A 17,563-nucleotide genomic window follows, 5' to 3' on the forward strand; every position below is an offset into this window, starting at 1 on the left:
ACTGTTTTTTTTAGGTTTTACCAATCATAGGTAGCTTATGTTTTCTTTCTCTTTATTATGACAGGTTTCACAGGGCGTAATTTGAATTAATTGTAGCTTTTCCCTATCTTGTAACCGCTACCTACGTTACTGAGCGTTTTCCTTCAATTTGTGTATTAGTGTTAATATTCAGTTTTATTGATATGCTGGTATACTACGCACCCTGTTGATGACTTTTTCATGTTATGGAAATGATATCTTAGTCTCTTTGACTTGTATTCTCTCTGTGCATAATTTCCTCACTCTACCACACTATTTTCCTTTATGGGAAGGCTAACTAAGAACTCATACACATATGTTTCTTCGCCACGCAAATGTTTGATACACACAAGTTCACGATATCAGTGTTTATCAATGGAGGACTTATCTGATATCGCGCCCAAGGACTCACCTTCATCTTCTACTTCCTCGGCTCCTTCTACCACCAAAGGATCAATTAAAAGACTGAAAAAAGACCCTCCTTCTCCTCCTAAACAACCTGCCTCAGTCACCATGGATATTTTGCTGGAAGAAATCAGGTCCCTACGCCCTTTCATAGAGGACACAAAATCTACATTGCAGATGCTTTCTGACAAATGGTCAAATGTGGATGAGCGAGTTACCTCCTTAGAACACAATGTATCCTCCCTCAATTCCTCTGTTTCCAAAGTGGACCCCTTATGCGCACAAGGTTCAGGTCTTTACAAACAAATTGAAAATTTGGAAAACAGAAATAGGAGGAACAACCTTCGCATCCATGGTCTTCCCGAGTGAACGGAGGGATCTGACCCCATTGCTTTTCTCAAGTCATTTTTACCAAAACTTCTCAAGCTACCAGAAGATACCAGTCTGAATATACAGAGAGCTCATCGTTTAGGTCCCACACCCAACATAATTTCTGCTTCTCCTACAAAGAGGCCAAGGGATGTGATCCTCTACTTCCTTGAATACTCGGATCTACTGAAAATGTTATCGGCAGTCAGAGCCTTAAACCGCATCACCTGGTCGGGAAAATCCATTTATTTTTCTCAGGATTATGCTAAATCAACTGCAAATCGCCGAAAGGAATTTTTGGCTCTTCGCCCACAGCTTTTTAAAGTGACTTTTAATAACAACACAATTACGTATGATGACCCATTGAAGCTGAAGAGTTTCCTTTACTCTCATACTACTGACACAATGGATACTGCCTCTTCATCGACCTCTAAATGATCATTTGTAGTTCATCTCATGAGTTTCACTCTTATCTCGCTGTTTTTGCTTTTGTTTATGCATTATATTTAGCCTATTAACTTGTTGACACAGTTTTATTGTTCTCCTTTTCCCCCAGTTATATATTATTCTCTTGTTTTACCTTCCACAGGTCTCTTCTTGATCATTGCACCCTTCCTCATGTTTTGGAGTTCGTTGATGGCGTTTTCCTTGTCCGCCTTCCCTCCTGAGCTTTGGACCCGTCATTGTTCTGTGTGGCCTCCATCCCTCCACCCCTTCTATGTTTTGGATGTTCTGTAAGTCTATTATTCTACCTATTATCTCTTTATTTTCTGTTACTTTCCCTCTCTTTTATTCTCCTTACATTCCACGGCTTATATTTTCCTGCTTTCTCCTTTCAACACTTTCTTCTAACTTGATCTCTTGTTATCTTCCTCGGCTACCATCTTTCTACTTTTCTCTCTCCCTTTTCCTTCTCATACTTTGTTTTAAAATGTTTCAATTTATATACAGTTGGATTGATGTTGATTACAATCTAAGAGAAAGGGATGAGGACCGAAGAGTGCGGGTGATTTCCTCTCACGTTCCCACCCGCACTCTTCGGTCCTCATCCCTTTCTCTTCTTCACGTCCCCCGCTTCCGCAAATCCCGCACAGGTGGCACACGCTTTTCTGTGCGGGCTCCTCAGATTTGGAACACTCTCCCTCTCTCTATTCGCTCTATTCCTATCTTCTCTCATTTTCGTAAAGCCCTTATAACTTTCTTCTTTCTCCAGGCCTTCCCAGACTAATCCCCTCTTTTCCGTGCCCTCTGGTTAGACATTGAGGTGATCCTCAGCGCCAGGAAGCCGCTTGGCCACAGTGCGCTTTAGAAGTCTCTTTTTCATTTCATTTCATTTCATTTAGCTTAAGTCTCTGTCTTAATTGGCTTTAAATGCAGTTCTACACTTTTATTATATGCCTTTAAAGATTGTTTCATGGACTGTCAGGGGTTTGCACTCACCCATCAAACGACAGAGAGTCCTGACACACTTAGCCAATCTTAACACAGATATTGCTTGTATACAGGAGACACATTTATCAGCCGAAGAATCTGCAAAGCTGAAGAGGAATTGGGTAGGGGAGGTCTTCTTTTCCCCGGGAGATGGTAAACGTAATGGAGTCCTTATACTTCTTCGTAAATCCCTTTCAGCCACGGTAACATTGCAATGCACCGATCAAATGGGTAGATGGGTTTTTGTCAAGATTATGGTAAATGGTGTCCAACTTTCACCTTTGAATATCTACGCACCCACAAATGGAGATACTTCCTTCTGGACTTCCCTAGCCCAACAACCCACACAACAATATGATGATAATTTTATACTTGCAGGTGACTGCAATGAGGTTTTTGACCCTTTTTTGGACTGAAAGTCATCCAGTCCTTTTATCCCCCATAAATCTCACAACCTTTTCACACAAACAATTAAACAACACAAACTTATTGATGCATGGAGACTTTGCAGTCCTACACTGAGGGAATTTTCCTTTTACTCGCCGACACATCACACTCCGTCAGGACTTGATTATTTATTTTTTCTCACCATATTTCCCAATCACTTATATCAGCAGGTATTGGGTCCATTTTGATCTCTGATCATGCCCCAGTTGCCATCCTTTTAGACACTTTGCACAACCCTACATTGACTCGGAAATGGCGCTTTAATAATACTTTGCTTTTAGACGTAGATTTTACTTCCTCTTTCCCTTCCTTTTTTCACGATTACTTCTTCTTTAATCATTCAGATGATATCCCCTTCCCTGTAGTGTGGGATGCTTTCAAGGCATCAGCTAGGGATTTCATTTTAAGGTACGTCTCCAATAAACGAAAGAAATCCCAGCGAATCACTAATGACTTGCTTGCCAAAATTAAAAAACTAGAAAACTCCTATTACTCTTCTAAATCGAAAGAATGCTTATCTGATTTGCTCCAGGCTAAGTTTCAATTTAATAAAGATACGACTACCAATGCTTTAAATTATTTGCTCAAATCTACTGCAAAATTTTATGGGGGCAGAACAAAGCTGGGAAGTTACTAGCTAATTATTTAAAGGTCAAAAGGAACAAAATAAATATAGATTCGGTATATGGTTGCGATAATTCCTTGAAATTCAAAGATGATGACATCCTAACGGAATTTCTTCAATTATATAAATCATTGTACACCTCTGAAACTCTCTCTTCCGATCACACCATCTCTCAATTCCTTTCCAAGATTCAACGTATCCCTACTGATTGTCCGGATCTTTCATCGACATTACACAAAAGGAACTACTTGCCGCCTTACAAACACTCAAACATGACAAAGCTCCTGGTCCGGACGGTTTCACTGTAGAGTTTTTTTCCCATTTTGCCTCTTTGCTTATCCCTAAACTTCACACTCTAATACTTGCTTTTTTACAATCTGGTGTATCTTCTGGCTCTTTTTGGGACGCCCTTATTTGCCTCATCCCTAAGGATGGTAAAGATCCACAATATTGCAAATATTACCGACCCATTTCTTTGGTAAACATTGATTACAAGATCTTTTCCAAGGCTCTCGCCTTGCGTTTGGAGTCCCAACTGCCCAAATTATTGGGAATAGAGCAATCTGGTTTCGTCAAAGGTAGACTATTGACAGACAATACTCGGTTATTCTTTGATTTTCTCTCTAAAACATCTCACTCCTCCCAATCTTTAGCAGCTATTGCTCTGGATGCTGAAAAAGCATTTGACAGAGTAGAATGGCCTAATCTTTTCCGTACGCTGGATTGGTTTGGCTTTGGCCCAAAAATCTCTGCACTGATCTCTATTTTGTATTCAAATCCAAGGGCGGCTGTATCGGCAAATGGCGGGATTTCATCCTATTTTCCCCTAGGTACGGGGTGTCCGACAAGGCTGTCCACTGTCTCCTTTTCATTTTAATCTTGCTTTAGAGCCATTCCTAATACGTATTCGTCAAAATAAAGATATTCATGGTTTCAACTTTCAACAAACTCATGTTAAGATGGCAGCTTATGCTGATGATGTTCTCTTATTTCTCTCACAACCTCAAATCTCTCTTCCCACTTTCCTGGAAGAGGTTGACTCCTTTGCATCTTTCTCAGGTTATAAATTGAATAAAGATAAGTGCGAGATATTACCGCTCACCAAATACACCTTTCCGGCTGATTTTGCAACCTCAGGTTTTACATGGAATTCCAAATATATTAAATATTTAGGTCTCCATTTTACTTCTTCCATTTCAGGTACAATCACCCATTGTATGGACAATTGCGCACAAAGAATATCTACCTTGACCGTGAAATGGCATCCTCTATACCTGTCTTGGTGGGGCCGGATGGACACCATTAAAATGATGCTTTCTCCTATAGTTCTTTATACCATCTCCAATATTCCTCTTTCTATTCCTCTTAAACACTTTTAAAAAATTAACTCTATTTTCTCTACCTTTCTATGGGGACATAAGAAATCGCGAATGTCCATCTCGAAATTAATTCGTCTAAAGACGGAGGGCGGAGTCAATTTCCCTAACTTTTCTTTGTATCACAAATCCTTCTTATTAAATCAAGCATCGAAAGTGCTCTCTGCAACTTCCACAGATCTTCCTCTCTGGGCTAAGCTCGAACTGTCATTTCTTTCCCCCTTTTCATTTTCTGAATATCTTTCCTTCTCTCGGAAACCACAATCTATATCCACTCCCATTCTTAAATATACTTCCAAAATTCTTCTACCTCCTCTCTTACTCTCATTTCTTGATCAACCCATCTAGCATAATGTCTTTATCTTAATACATAATAAACCCATTTTTTGGAAATCCTGGAGACAACAAGGCCTAATCTGGGTACATCAATTATATGAACATAATGTGCTCCTTCCGTTCTCACAGGCTGCAGCTTCTTTTGCTCTACCAGCCTCTTTCCGATCTAAGTACTCTATCCTAACAGGAGCAGTTCATTCTGCTTATACGCAACATACGAATCCTCCTTCAGCTCCTTCCCCTGAACATACACACACATTAGCACTTCGGCCACTGTTGTCTCATGGTACTAGAGCGTCTATAATGTATAGGCTTTTAAACAGCCCATCTGTCCCAAGAGCTAAATCTAAGACAGAAACTATGTGGGAGGAGGATTTAGCAGTGACCTGGCCTGTAGAATTCTGGGACAAGATATGGCTCAAATTGCGGAAATCTTCCAGGGCCGCAAATACTACACAGACACTTTTTTCATTTACAATAGACTTTTACTCTCCCTGGCTGTTCTTAGTAAAAGACACTCTGAAATCTCAGATACGTGCTGGACCTGTTCCTCACCACATGCAGACTTATTTCATCTACTTTTTAATTGTACCCTCGTCCAGAAGTTCTGGAATCAGGTTTGGTCCCAAATTAATTCTATTTTTTCCTCTAGTCACCCTTTTTCCATTTTACACATTTTTCTGGGCAGCATATCTTCTATTTGGGATGGCTGCGATTCTAACACAAAGATAATTGACCTTCTACTAGCAGTAGCTTTCCAACAGATAACTAGAAATTGGAAGGACTTTACCAAATTATCATATCAGGCATGGTGGTACGCCATTTGCTACAATCATAGACTAGACACAACATACGTATATCCCCCTCACATGGCATTGAAACGAATTGGCCTTTGGACACCTGTTTATTGACGCAAGTGCCAAGCGCTCTCTGTCCCAAACACCTCTGCAACAAGAGGTAGCCAAACCCCCATGACTTCTTTTTCTGTTGTTATTTCTCAATTCAATTTCATTACTTTCACTTTTCTTTTGCATAGCTTGCATAATACGTTGGTTATTTGACATTAATATGCTTATAGCTTTTCACTCTTGTATTTCTCTGACATGTCAGAAGTGCTTATTCTTTTCGTATTTATTGTATATTTGCTTTTCCTGACCGTTATACTGTATATATCTATCTCTTTAACATGCTGTTGTATTGTATAAGTTACTATATTACTTTTTGCCAATAAACTTACTTTGAAACTAAAAAAAAAAAAAATATATATTAGGTGCTGCTGGTAGTTAAACCATGCCCATGCTCCCGTCCTTGCTTGGCATCAAGACTGCTCAATGAAGACGCATTCAACTGCAACTTTGCAGCAATTCACCTTGGAAGATTTCAGATCCGCTCCTCACTCATAGCCTTGTAATCTTCGCCAACTTCAGGCGCCCTGTTCTGCGCGCAATCTGTAAGACAGAAAAGGCAATCATTTGAACAAAAGTAACGTGCAGAATGTAACAAATACTTAAATCCTGCATTGCATTTCTCAAAGCCCTAAAGGACTGGTCAACTCCTACTAGAGGTAACTCATTGGCAAAAGAGAAATGTTTTTGGAAATCATTGTGTAAAGTTTGTTGAACCAGGATTGAGAAAACCAAACTTAACTTAAGCACCCTCCTTATCAGTGAATATTCTTTGAGTGTGAGGGAAAACCTTTGGAACAAACTGATAAGAGACTAGATCATGGAGTTTTAACTCAGAGACATTTGTAAGTAACCTTGAGTTAAGCAATGCCAAATTGTTTTTTTGTGTGCATGAAATCATGTGATAATCATTGCACATATTTTATAGATAACTGAATCTCTGCTATGTGAGAATAAGCGTGATGAACTGACCTAGATCACTGCAACCAGAAGCGATCCCAGAATCCATACCACGGTGCAGATTCTCCAAAGAATAGCAAGCTGAATCGCTGGTAGTTTCTGAAAACAAGTGGGTGGGCACTTAGTCAACTAGAAGAACTTAGAGTATATGCAGTTAATACGATTCTAGCAAGTTCTCCTTTCTCTCCAAGGTCCGGTAGCTAATTGAGAAAAAATTACCCTCTTCCCTAATCCTGATCAATATTCCTTGGTCTTCATACCTACATGAGTAGGAAGGCTTAGGCATAAGGAGTTGGCTTGATATTAGCTCTACAAAGTCACATCGCAGACTGATAAGTGTCTGCAACGTCTGGCCTGACAATAGTACTCTCAGTCACCAAGTCACCACCAATATGACCTCTACTGACCACTGTTGAGTGCCACTTCCCCACATGATTTGCCGCCTCCACAAGGGATCACAAACACTACAATCCCTTTTTGGCATGGACTTGGGCAACAATGATGGTGTTGAAGATGAGTTCGCTCAACACTACACTGAGGACAATTGGTATGAATTACAGGTGGCCAGCGGTCTCTATACCTCCCCTGAATCAGGTCTTCTCTCACCCCCCAGCCCAGCCACAGAGGAATCAGCCCCCTTTGCGATGATCTTTGTGAGAAGCTGACCTGGTAAATGCTGACCACTAATTATAGTGGGCACCTTGTACAAGTCTAAATAACCCTTATTGATGATTAGGTTAAAGACAACCTTTATTGAAAGCTATGCTAGTGGTAGCTATGTAGAGCAGCCTTCAGGCTAGGTCTCGAAGTAATGTAAAGCAGCTTGTTTTACCAGATCAGAACCTCCTGAATGACCAAATGAAAGGAGAACCTCACATGGAATATATAAAATATATGTACTTATTACTAAACACACTCTACTAACCTCTTTCTGAGATTAGAGAACAAAGCACACAATATTAAATCAATAGAACAACAGTAAATAGCACAATACACAGTGGGCTCCAGGGGAGACCAAACCATATACTAAGAAAGTGGTATAACAACCACGACTTGACTAGACACAGTGCCTAGAGCACGTAGAATTGCTGGCACCCCAAGAAACAGTCCAAGGTAATGACACAGGGGACCCACGGAGGACGGGTGCAGTGTGAGAACACAGGCGCGAGCTCCGTACAACTCTATGGGAAAGTCGCGGTTGGAATTTTAAAGATTAAGGACACTAAAATAGTTAACCCGCAACAACATAGGTTTGTAGCAGGTAGGGACACTACGGCTCACATTAATATGGCCATCATTGCTTTTGATATTGCAGAGACAGAACCCACCCCACTCGGTATGATTATGCTCGATGCAGAAAAGGCTTTTGATCGAGTGGGGTGGGACTACCTATGACAAGTAATGACTATATTTGGCTTTAGTGGAAAATGTTTAAGCTGGATTCAACCATTGTACGATAACCCAACTGCGAAAGTGTGTTATGCGGGTTTGACTTCTTCTAGCTTTTCTATATCACGGGGCACCCATCAGGGGTGTCCTCTCTCTCCACTTTTGTTTGCTTTATCCATGGAACCTTTTCTTTATGCTTTACAGTCACAATCTGATATTATTACCTTTAAGCGGGGTCCTCATTTATTGAAGATTATGGCATATGCCGATGATATTGCCATATTTTCCACAGATATTATAAAGGCAATGAAGGGAATTATTGGCGAGGCAAACAGATTCGGAGATGTTTCCGGTTATAAACTAAATTTAAACAAAAATCAAATTATTGCCAATTACAAACCGGCGATTGTAGTATCTGGACTGTGCAAGACAGCTACATATTTAGGGGTGAGAAGTTCAGCTAAAATTAAAGATATAATAACTATCAATTATGACGCTCTAGTTAAAAATATGATAATGACGTTAAAGAAATGGCACAAAATTCCCTTCAACATTATAGGCAAGATTAATTTGATTAAAATGAAAATACTGCCCAAATTTCTTTATTTATTTCGCTCTATCCCTTTGTCATTGAGCAATTCTTTTTTCAAGAAGCTAGACGGAATTTTCAGGAGCTTTATCTGGGGGTATCGTAAAGCTCGGCGATCTATGGAACTGCTTAAAGCTGCCCCTGAGGACGGTGGGTTGAACTTCCCAGACTTTAAGGTATATTTTTGGGCAACTTTTTTAGGACGTTTGCGGGGTTTACTCTGCACAGATAATAAACCTTATTTTTTCACTTTCATGTTAAACATGGACTCTAATTTATTTTTGCTAAGAGTAAACAACCCTAATTATTATAAAAGAGTAAAATTTAAGACGGCTAGGGACCTAGTTAAAATTTGGCGTAAAATTTTGTTTTTTTTTGTCACACCTTCTTTTATCACCCTAAACTCTTATTATGGGGGAACCCTGGCCTTCCCGGCATTTTTAATGACGGGGCAACTAACAGTTGGGGTACATGTGGTATAAAAACACTGGGGGACTTATACGGGGCACAGGGTTTTTTGAGCTTTGAGTCACTAAAGGTTTTGTATAAGGTCACAGAACTAATGAGGTTTAAATATATACAGATGTTTGATTTTTTTATTCGGAAAATGAAACTTTTTGAGCTATTGGACTCGAATATTTGGGATTATCTGTATTCTGACAAAAATAAATCCTTAATTAGTATTGGATATAAAAGTTTTGGGGTGTATAAGATCGCTGACTGCTCCAGGCTGGTGGTAAAGTGGGATGTATGATGTTACAACAAAGGCTATTACAACGCCTGCCTTTACAACGCGGTTTTTACATCGCAATCCATTACAACGCATAGTGCTTTGGGGTGTTGGATAGTGAATAGTTTAATTTACTATTCCAACTCCAGTCCCCGTGGACACTAGGGAAGGTGTTGGATAGTAAATTAAACTTATTCCCTATCCTAGAGCGCCCCCTAGCGCAATGCGTTGTAATGGTTTGCGTTGTAATGACCGCGTTGTAATGGTAGTGCGTTGTAAAAGTTTCGTTGTAAAGGTTGTTTACCGGTAAAGTGGAGTCAAATGCTGGGGATTAATATTACCCCAAGTATGATTAGTCAATCTCTTCGAAACTGCTATAGCGTCACTTCTTCTTCCAGCCTGAGACTTCAGCAATTTAAAACCACTTGCATGTTGTATCACACTCCTGAAAAGATCTCAAAATGGTCCATAAATGTTTTATATACTGAACAAACTAAATGCCCCAAGTGCGCTCTGGTCGCAGCGGATTTGGAACATATGCTATTTTCGTGTCCTTTGCTATCTGAATTTTGGAAGGCCTTATATAAAGTAATGAAACAAAAATTGACTCAACCCCCATCTCTTACTGCACCCCTAATTCTACTGGATATTTGTCCAGTTAATGTACCCCAGCAAACCTTAATCTCGATTATGTTGTCATGTGCCAAGTTAACAATTCCTCGTGCATGGATCTCTCCCACTCCTCCACATATCATGGAATGGTGGTCTTAATGAAATTTATGTGATGGAATTTGCTCTGGCTAAACAAAGAGGCACCAAATCGTTAATGAAATTTGAGAACATTTGGGACTCCTTTTTGTAAGTGAAATCTTGTAAATGTCCTAACTGTTGTTGTTGCCCGCAACTACTATTATTAACGCAACAACTATTATTAAGGTTATATGGCTTTTTTTTGTTTGGATTTATATGTATAAACTTTGTATCAAATGTGACTTTCATTCTGTATTCTTCTTTTTGAGTTAATTTCCTTTTTGTCACAATGTGTATCTTCTGATTCTTGAGTAGCAATAACATTTTTTTTTTTAAACTCAATCTCAGCCCTGTTAAAAAACATTACAGTTTCTTATGTCCCCAATGTTTTGCAAAAATGTATTCATTTACCAATGAATCAACCTTTTAATCCATATGTTGATTTTTGAATTGGTAAATGATTTCCCCAATTTACAGAAAATCCTTTACATTATTTCATGTATGGAAGGTTCCTTCTGGACACTTTGGTAATTACTATGTTGAAACACCCCGTGTATTCATTTGTTATATTCCATTACCTCAGCTTCACTGCGAGATTGTTTTCTTTTTTGCTTAGTATAGTAATCAATAAAAATGTTAAAGATTTTGATTTCTCTATTTTAATCCAAAAAAAAAAGAAAAAAGGACACTTCGGAGAGGACTTTGAGCAAAGCCTTTCAAACATAGAAGGTTCTAAGGCCAGCACCCTTGTGAGCACCAGAGTACTCGTGTTACCTAACCCAGGGAAGCCGGGTGGATAGGTGTCAAGTGATGTCGGGAATCTCCGTTGTTTTCACTGACGTGATGCTAAAAATTGCTGCTGAAAAGTGTCTGGTGGAATCCAAGCCTGGATTCGAGGTGAGAAGAACCTGAAAGCAGAGGGGACAGAGTCTGAGTCACTTCAGGGTGACCAGGGACTCGGTAGACGAATGCCCACCGATGTCGGGTGCTTCAGGTGAGTTGACGCGATGCTTGACCTTGCAGCCACAGGGACCAGGAGACGTCGACGATGACCAAAGTCTGGAGGTGAGCTGTCCCATGAAGGATGTCGAGCGCTGGGGGCAGGGTCACTGCCCGGATGGAAAACCAACAAGCCTTGGCAACTGCAACCCATGCGGTCAGAGGAAATCAGCTTCGGTGAGGACCAGCAAAGTCCTGGGGACTCTCCAAGCAATTGAGAGTCGGGGAACATCTGGAGCAACCATGAAAGCCCATGGAAAGGTAAAGTTACCTTCACAGGGACCCACAGGACAACAGACCAGGGATCGCAAAGGGACCTCGAGATGAATCACGAAATACCAGCCCACTGAACACTTGTGGAGTGTAGGCAGGAAATCTTTGTTGGAAACACTGCTTGGGGTCAGGACTACTAGTAGCCCAAAGCACAGCCTCAGGGGTCGTCGAAAAGCATATGCTGCTGCAAAAGAGCACGGTGCACAGGGGTGCGGGTTGCATAGTCCCCAAGAGGGATTCAGGCCTCAGAATTGCTGAGAGCGCAGATCAACCTCAGAGACCTCGGGAACCCACCTCCTGTGTTGCAGAAATTTTCAGAGTCCTTAGGAGCTTTGAGATGCAAACTGGTCAGATGCGTTTTGGTGCCTGCTTTGGTAACTCCTTTACTCCAAGGGAGATTCTTCAGTCGTCCAGCGTCGTGCAGATCGTTGAATTACTTGGTTTCTGTAGCAGAGTTTAGTCAAGGTAAAATCTAAAGTCCTGTAGTCAGGGGTTACTCCTTTATACCCAAGGAAGGGGTGGGACAAACTCTGGGGACCCACCTATGGGAGGGTCAGGGCAGATGGGTGGTTACACCCATGTCCCCTTTGTCCATTTTGGCGTCAGAGCAGAAGCCAATGGCTACTGCAACCAGTTTGAACTGGACTATGCACAGGGACACCAAATGTGCCCCCAGTGCAGAAATCAAAGCACTCTCAGAGTGCAGCCACCCAGCCCCAATACACTAAAGCCTGTCTGGGAGGTGGTTACACCTCCCTGTGACAGGAAGCCAAGCCTTCCTCTGCTCGAGCTTGCCTCAGCAGCAGGAGGGCAGACTCGTGTCTGGCTGGCAGCATCCATTTTGTGATGCCCAGTTCGAGAAAGCTGGTACTAGGTGTATCACATATGTTCCTTTAGGAGGGTGGAATCATACTTCCCCGCTAGTTACTGGCAGGGAGGAATGATTCCAAGGTGTTTGACACCAAACACAACATGTTTCTAAGCAGCCGTTTTAAAGTTAGCATTTTTCACGAGGTCATAATGCACTTAAAAGTATATGGTTGGCTGCATCACAAACAATCCTGGAAAATAGATTCTGAAGGCTGCAGATGGGCTCTGCTCATGCATGGGCACCCTCTTACATACAACCCAGCACCCTACCTCCAGGATTGATAAGGCCTGCCATAGGGATGACTTGTAGGTTTATATGGGCAGTGATATAAGGTAGATATAGTGAACCTATATCTAAGTAAGGGGTGCATGCACCACCTTACACAGGCTGCAGTAGCAGACCTGTGGTGTCAGTTTGAGTGATATCTCAGGGGTGGCACAATACATGCTGCAGGCCTCTTGGGTACCTATGCCCTGGAGACATAGTATACAATATACTAGGGACTTATAAGGGTACCCCAGAATCCAATCTGGAGTGTACCTAAAGTACATGCAATCAATTTAGAGGAGAAAGCAGTTAGGCTGGGGTCCTGGATAGCAGGATCCCAGCCAGTCTAAGTCAAAAACAGTGAAACAACAGCAAAAAGTGGGGGTAACTATAAGAAGCAGATTCTACTCTCTTACAATAGTGTGTTGGGTGCTTGAAATTCTTGACCTCCAGTTCCCCACCTTGAAGGTCAAAACTAATGTGTTAACAGAAGTCCTCCATCTCAAGCAAACATTTTTGGAACTCCTTCTTTCATTTAATGAGGCATTGACACTGGCACTGACTGCCCAACCTATGCCAATCCTTGCTTTGGCCCCCAAGTCAATACGTAAACACTAAGATGCCATTGCCCTGCCCCGAACAAGCCTGCATTCCGGTCTCAACACCCTTCCCCCGAACGGTTGGTTGTGCAGGCATCCACAAGCAGTTCTAATCCCAATACTTTCTTGACTACTCCACCCAATAGGGATTCCAAGTGAGTAGAATCATTTGGGAAGCAAGTTTTTCTACCACAAGCTTGTCTCTTCACTCAGTAAATGCCAGCTATCTCCTGGGATTCTATACCCTTTGGGAAGCTGTGGCTCAAGTTCACCATGGTGTCCCAAAAGACTTCCAACCTCGCCCTCGCCATCCAGGATGATTGGTATGCTGTCAAGTTTACAAATTGTTGTGGCGTGGTCACCACTGATTCCATCAGGTGTGCCTTTGGCACCAGTGTGATTATTAGCCACCACACTTTTATTTTTGAGTATACAGTTCAATACAAACAAGCACACACCAGCAGTATATGGAATACAGTGCTCAGCATACCAACAAATCCATAAACCCAACAGTAGTCATGCAATGCGTCTGTTAGTTGGTCCACCCCTAGATAGCCTATGTTCATTGTTTCAGCACAGTAGACCCTCTTTTATCATGTCACCAGTCATCTACCAATTTCCACCCAGGACATCTGTGACCACCTAATGATATGCATGAACAGGTATAGTTTTCCACTTTTTTTTCCCCGCCCATTCAGCTTCAACATTGCCAATATCATGATTTAACAGGTATGCTTCTGAGGGGTGCCATATGTTTCTAGGTCGTTGGATCTGGGGGATCGAAGAATAGTAGAGTTCTCGTTGACACATCTCTGGTATATCCGAGCAGTGACACTTTTGGGGATAGCACTATATCTTCACCTATCATGTCCAACAATATTCAGTCCACCCCACACCAGTACCTAGCCATTGCCACGGTAGGTGCAAGATGTCTGACCCTGACATGTTGCACTTAGCACAGTGGGTGTTTTCTCTGAGTTTGTGAAGAAACAGTTTATGAGAGGTGTAATACTCAAATAAATTTAAAGCATATGAGACACATTCTGCCATTTGAAGACAGTTCCCTGATTTGGTGGGGAGGAGTGTGGGTGGGGGCGCTTCCTGTGGGAAGGTTGTGTAATACTCCCTCAACAGTGCTCGGATGCTTAGTACATGAAGATAACTAAAGTGGAGAGGTCCCTGATACTCAGCTTCTGTTGTGCATTCTAAAAACTGGTCCAAAGTGAAGAGCCTACCTAGCTTGTTTATCCTGCTTGGTGGGCACCTATCACACATTTGTGTAGCCGCTGAAGAAGAATTTTCTTACAGGCGAGCAATCTTAGGGGAATTTGGTTTAAAGATTGTTTAAGCGAATACAGTATTTGGATGTTTGTCTCTCCTGCAGATCTTTAACCACACTGTTTCATTTCATGTCACTATATTGATCACCCTAAGAGTGGGATATGCACTATCATGTTCAATACCCAGGTGTGTCATGTACGGAGGGGGTCAGTACCAAAAGTGTGCTTGAGCACAAAAGTTGTAGAGCTTGAAATCTGAGGTGGCTTACGCCCCTTTGATATGCTAATTTCAATCTTTTCCATCGAACCCTCGGCTGTTACCTGCCCAGGCTAGTATATTAAGAATTACTGGTTCAGTAGTGTGGGAAGGGAACCAGCGTTTAGATGGCTTGCAATAGATCACATGCTGTTGTAACGCGATCGTTACAACGCCCGTGTTTTAACATCGCGAACCATTACATCGCAAATTGTTACAACGACTTGCGATTGGGGGCACAAGGTGTTGGATTACAATCCAACACCTTTCTCGCTGTTGCACAAACTGGAGTAGGAATAGTAAATAATACTATTCATAAGTCCAGCGCGCCCCTTACAGCAAGTCGTCGCAATGACTTGCGATGTAATGCTTCGCAATGTAACAACACGGTCGTTGTAACAACTGCGTTGTAATGGCATGCGATCTGTCGTATGCGTAGTAAAGAGCCATATTCTATGGGAATGTTATAGAAAATGTACAGTACCCTGTGCAGTATAACCATTTGTAACAGCACATTTCTACCCATCAATGACAGCGGCAACAGTATCCAAAGATGGACTTGCCCTTCAATAAGATTAAAAGCAGTTTCATAATTTTCCCTTATTGCAGTATCTTGATCCTAGTTGATCCAGACTTCCAAATATTTGATAGAGGTTTATATCCAGGTCATCAGAGACCAAGTTCCTGGGGCTGTGTAACCGGTGTCAGTAGGAGTATTGTAGACTGGTTTCAGTTAATAGCAACCCCAGAAACTGCATATAGTAAATAGGGTGTATTCTATGGTGTGGTTGTGTGATACTCTACCAACCAGTTCAGGGCCAGTAATTTTTAGTTTGGAAATTCTGGGTAGCTGTGGCTCTGAGCAGTATAGCTTACACAAAGGAACAATTAAAGCTCACCATTTGGTCGACACCCGAGTGGCTTCTTGCAATACTTCTCTTTAGTGGGATGCCAGTGGGCCAAAGGCTTAATATTCTCCCCTCTCATAGACACAAAGGTGGCCTATGTGTACCATTTGTTAGGTTTTCCTGGAGCCAGATTCCAGGGCCAATAACCTGAAGTCCGGTTGTTAGAATTGGGGGTCTCTGGTTGGCGCAAGTATTCACTTGTGACAAGCAGGGACCCTCTCCTCTAAGTCAGGGCGAAGGATGACCCCTTAGAATTACCCTTGCTCACCCTCTAGGTGCGTGGCGTGAGCAGCCAAGGCTATTCTTCAGGCGTTATGGAGTTAAGCATTTGTAATAACACACACAGTAAAATGTACCAATCCCCCCACAAATGGACACCAGGCTGCGAATATATAAAAATACGTTCCTTTATGTAAAAATATATATGCAGGTAAGACTTATCACAAGACCAATAATAACGTTTTTAAATTAGGCCACAAGATTGTAAATAGGCAAGCGTTTCTCAGTTACAGTTCCAATGTATCTTCTGTCTTGTTCAACTCACTTGTAAACAGTTCTCTCAGTTCCAGTTATGCAATAATTGGGGCCTCTTGCCCTGTTCCTGGAAGGTATGGCACTCCCAAGCGCCTCTGTGGGCTTCGCAGCGCTCCTCTGTGCTCCACACGGAAGAAAACCCCGGGCCCTACCAATGCTCACGCATCTCGCGGTGCGCTTTGAATGGAGACCAGAGAGGGGCCTGACAAACCCTGGGCCTTTCCCGGAGGTGGGGGCTGAGCTGCGGAGCAGCAAGCAGGGGATGAGAGGAGCCTGGAGGAAACCCGGGACTTTTCCAGAGGTGGGTGCTCCTGGCTGCAGTGAGGAGCAGGGAGGCGATGAGAGGAGCCTCTTGGGCCAAGGCACAGGGAAGGCTGACGGGGAAATAAAACGTTGCGGGCCCCAAGCCCGGTTTGAATTCCTTCCTTGGGGGGACGAGTTGTACAGACTCGTCTCTGGCAGTGACTCCGGGTCTTGTCTGCAGCAGGTGGGTGCACACAGGCGGGCGCGGCCCGCGACCCCGGTACAGATGGTACTGGGGTCTCCCAACAGGGGTGCGGCGCGGCCTGCAAACTCCTCGGGTGGGCGAGCGGGGGCAGCAGGGCACCTGCAGTCCCGGCTTAGGTCACCGGCCTTGAGGAAATTCCGGCGGGAGGGGCGAGAGCACTTCAGCGCCCTCCAGTGGCAGGCAGGGGCAGAGGAGCAGGCAGCCTGACCCGGGGGCAGAGAGCGACTCCAAGGAGCGAGGCTCTCACGGGTAAAGGGCATGCGAGCTCCCGAGTGCCACAGCCCTAGGAGGGGGCGATGAGGAGCGCAGTCTTACTCCGGCGGGAGGCACACACGGCTGGCAGATGGCAACGAGCGAAGACACAATGAACCCACTGGTCCTGGGGTTCAGTTCAGGGGGCAAGCTCAGTCAAGCCCTTGGAGAAAGTTTCTAGCACAAGTCAGCAAAGTCTTTTCAGCAAGTCTTTTCCTCTCCTTCCTCAGCAAGGCAGACAGCAGGCCAGTCCTTCCAGCATCTTCTTCTCCTTCTAGTCGGGCAGAGGTTCGTTGTGGGAAACATGATACTGATTTACAAGGAGCAGGGCTCCTACTTTTATACAGCATTTCTTTTGTCTTTTCAGGCCAGGGGGGGCTTTGAATAACTTCATTCAGTCTCTGAGCACTTGTTGGGTGTACTCTGGCTTCTGCTTTCAGTGTGAGGGGCAGGCACATCAGACGCTCCACAGGAGGTGGAGCCAGC

The sequence above is a fragment of the Lissotriton helveticus genome, chromosome 5_1 (assembly GCF_964261635.1).
Source record: "Lissotriton helveticus chromosome 5_1, aLisHel1.1, whole genome shotgun sequence".
NCBI lineage: Eukaryota > Metazoa > Chordata > Amphibia > Caudata > Salamandridae > Lissotriton > Lissotriton helveticus.